Genomic DNA, 3,812 nt, shown 5'->3' with positions numbered 1-3,812 from the left:
TCACTTAGGTTAAACTCTACAGTGACAGGAGAGTGAGGTGTCACCTTCTCAGGTGTTTACATTTCAAAAGGGATGAACCCCAGTCAACTGCAAAATATTTCTGGGTTATCAAACTGGCAAATGGCTTATCTTTACAAAAATTTATACACATATCAAAAGATTAGAGAAAATATTTACAATCACTAAGTTTCTCACAGAAATGGTCTAGGAAAGGTGGGGGAAAGGTCTCCTTCCCTCTTAACAAAGGAATAATTCATTTAAAAATGTATCATTACAATATTAAATAAGATAATATGTGTGAAGCATCTAGCCCATAGAAAAAGCTCCATAACAAAAAAAATATTCAGAAAGCATGTGCTGAAATAATTTTCCTTGTATTTATGTTCATTATACAGGATTTTTTGGATGTTGAGGAAAACCACAGTCTGATTGCACAGGCCCTCAACCTGGAACATTTGGGACAGAAACACTAGCCTTTTTTATCCTTTGAACGTCTCTGTCTTTGTTTAGTGAGTGACTGGTGAGTCTGGGCCAGGAAGGAGGTGTGGCAGGGAGGGGGAGACAAACCCTGCAGTCCCCATCAGGCACATGACCCAGGAGGCCTGGTGCAGGCAGTGGCCACATTTTCCCTCCACTTCTGGCCATCCCCTGCCTACTGAGCTCCAGTACCTCTGTATCCTGTCCTGTGGAGACGTCAGCCCTGAACAGGGGAGGAGAGAGGGAAAGAGAGAGGAGGGGGAGGTTGGGAACTGGTTGTGACTAATGTGCCAAGGGTATCCTGTGTCTAGGATTTTTCTCATCTTGTTTAATCTTCTTAGAAACTCTGAGAGGTGAATATCATCACCCATGGGTAGATAAGATGAAACATGAGCCATTCAAGGACCAGTCAGGATTCCACAACTAAGAAGGAACCAACTACCTTGACCCGAGAGGCAGACTCTCCCTCCATACCTAGGGGCTTCCCTGAGAACTGACCCGAGGCCTTGGGTCTCAGATGAAGATCTTAACATTACTTCAGACTCTTCTAGGAATTTTGCTAAACGCTTCAGTTTAGTAAATACCCATTTTGGACATACAGAGCATGTTCCATCTTCAGATTGTTGATGAAAATTCAATTAACTATTAAGTTAAGAAGAAAAAAGAGAATTTTATTTGAGCCAAACTAAGGACTATAACATGGGAAGCAGATCCTCAGAAAGCTCTGCCTGTTAGAAGTTGAAGGCATAGTCATACACATTTTTGAGACAAAGGATGATATATCAAAATGGCATACTGATATTTTACATAAAGGTCACCAAGGATACATAGTGCAGGTAAACACATACAAAGTGAGCAGAAAGTCATCATGACCCTTTACAGAGCTGGGAAAGGACACCATCCTTTTTTTTTTAAGAGGGTATTAAATCATTTTTTGATTACACATGATAATGGATGATACACAAGCTTCATTCCCATCTATAAGTTTATCTGGTACCATAATTCAATTTAGATATATTGCATAGGAGTCCCAACAATCATATTAATAACCTAAAAACGCCATGACTTTGCTTGGGTGACCATTTTAACGGTGAACTCCAGGTCACAACACAGTAACTGTCAGTTCAACTACACCAGGGTTTTTGAAAACAATGGTTTCTCCACCCAAGTACGTTGTAAATAAACTTCGAATGGAACCTGGCATCACCCTGAAGGAATTCTAACTTCACACTCTTGAAGTAGTTTACGAAAATGGCTTCAGAGTAGACTAACTTTACACAGCACGTTTAAAAAAAAGACATTTATTCAGCATCATGATCAGACTATTACATTTAGCAATCAACAGCATGGATGCAAAAAAAAAAAAACCTACACTAAAACCCTTTGTTGGAATGCTTTACACTTTCCACAGAACAGAAACTAAAATAACCTGTTATACAATTAGTCACAAATACAGTCCTTGAGGTTTTTTTACCCATACACATGAATATTGTCTAAAACATGTCTTCTTTGTATCAGCTAGGCCCTGACACCACTGTGATTGGCTGAGTTCACAAATCTGCTGCAACCTGCGGATTCCTGTCACTTCTCTGGCTCTCCTCTCCTACTAAGCTTTGTTTCCTGACAGTAATTAAAACCTTCTGCCACTCCCATAGCTGCTGCTGCTGCTGGAACTGCAATAGCCACCTTGGTTTTGTGGTTTGGCAAACTATTGGCCTCCACCACCATAGGGGCCAGAACCTCTGCCTCCAAAGTTTCCTCCTTTCATGGGTCCAAAATTTGAAGATTGATTGTTGTAATTGCCAAAATCATTGTAGCTTCTGCCACCTCTAAAATTGTTTCCATTATCACCACCAAAGCCGCCTCTGCCTCCTCCATTGTTATAGCTATGATAGCTTCTGCTCCTCCCATAGCCACTGCCCTGGTTTCCATAACCCTGTCCACAACTTCCATAGCCTCTGTTTCCTCCAGAGTAACCAGGGCCACCTCCTCTATAACCACCATCATTACCAAATCCATTATATCCATCCCCACTGCCACCATATCCACCACCATCACAGCTGCCACCAAAGCCACCTTGACCACCGAAGTCTCCTTAACAACCAAAGTTGTCATTCCCACCAAAATCACCTCAGTGACCACCACCAAAGTTCCCAGAACTACTTTGACCTCTTTGGCTGGATGAAGCACTAGCCATCTCTAGCTTTGAAAGGGCTTTCCTTACTTCACAGTCATGGCCATTCACTGTGTGGTATTTCTGAATGACAATCTTGTCTATAGAGTCATGGTCATCAAAAGTTACAAAAGCAAATCCTCTCTTTTTGCCACTGCCTTGGTCTGTCATGATTTCAATCACTTCAAATTTTCCCAAATGTTCAAGATAATCTCTTAGGTGATGTTCTTCAATGTCTTCTTTAATGCCACAAGCAAAAATCTTTTTCACTGTTAAGTGTGCACCAGGTCTTTGAGAGTCTTCTCTTGAGACGGCCCTCTTTGGTTCCACACATCTTCCATCCACCTTGTGTGGCCTTGCATTCATGGCTGCGTCTATCTCTTCCACAATGGCATATGTGACAAACCCAAAGCCTCTGGAGTGCTTGGTGTTTGGATCCCTCATTACCACACAGCCTATGAGCATTCCCTTTTGCTCAAAATGGCTCCTCAGACTCTCATTGGTTGTTCCAAAGCTCAAATCTCTGATGAAGAGCTTCCACAGTTGTTGGGACTCTTTGGGAGACTCTGACTTAGACATGACAGCAGTAGAGGGGGGAGACTTTAATGATGCTTACTTGGTGGCGTCCATGGGCAGAAAGCAGAACACTATTCCTTTAAGAAATAACATTGCTAGCATCAGAAGAAAAAAGAAAAAAAATGATCTTTACAGTTGAGCAGGCACTCCCATCTTTGAGGAACTCTATTTAATGTGTAAGGCAGACACACACTGCACATTAGGGAAGGAGGGAGGAGGCCCAAAGAAACACAGAGGGAGAATTTTATGTTTTAATTTTTTCTTGTCCTGCCTTAAAATGTAAATTTTATTTCATCATCATCCCCCTTTTTGTCATTAATCTTTCAATAGAAAGCATTAGGTGATCAAATATTTTGTCCCCCAATGCCAGGGTAGTTGCTTACCTGACCTGGATCCATCATGTCCCTCGACGCCAGGTCTTAAAAGCCCCAGTTCTTTCTTTCCTTTTAGGGGGTTAGTCTAGTAGAATGCTTGGCAAGGACTGAAAGTCAATGCTAGGTTGTCCAATAGGACTTATGCCAATTTTATCCCATATGTGCATTGTGCATGCCCATTATTTTATATAGAACTATAGATATGATCAATA

General features: G+C 41.5%; 1 pseudogene; it reads right to left on the bottom strand.

Moving 5' to 3' along the window:
• Positions 1 to 1,502: 1,502 nt before the first annotated feature.
• On the bottom strand, positions 1,503 to 3,229 carry LOC101278989 (heterogeneous nuclear ribonucleoprotein A1-like; annotated as a pseudogene).
• Positions 3,230 to 3,812: the final 583 nt, after the last annotated feature.

Source organism: Orcinus orca, chromosome 7 (assembly GCF_937001465.1).
Source record: "Orcinus orca chromosome 7, mOrcOrc1.1, whole genome shotgun sequence".
Taxonomy (NCBI): Eukaryota; Metazoa; Chordata; class Mammalia; order Artiodactyla; family Delphinidae; genus Orcinus; species Orcinus orca.
The sequence above is the reverse complement of the archived record's forward strand: the minus strand, read 5'-3'. Positions and strand labels throughout refer to the sequence as shown.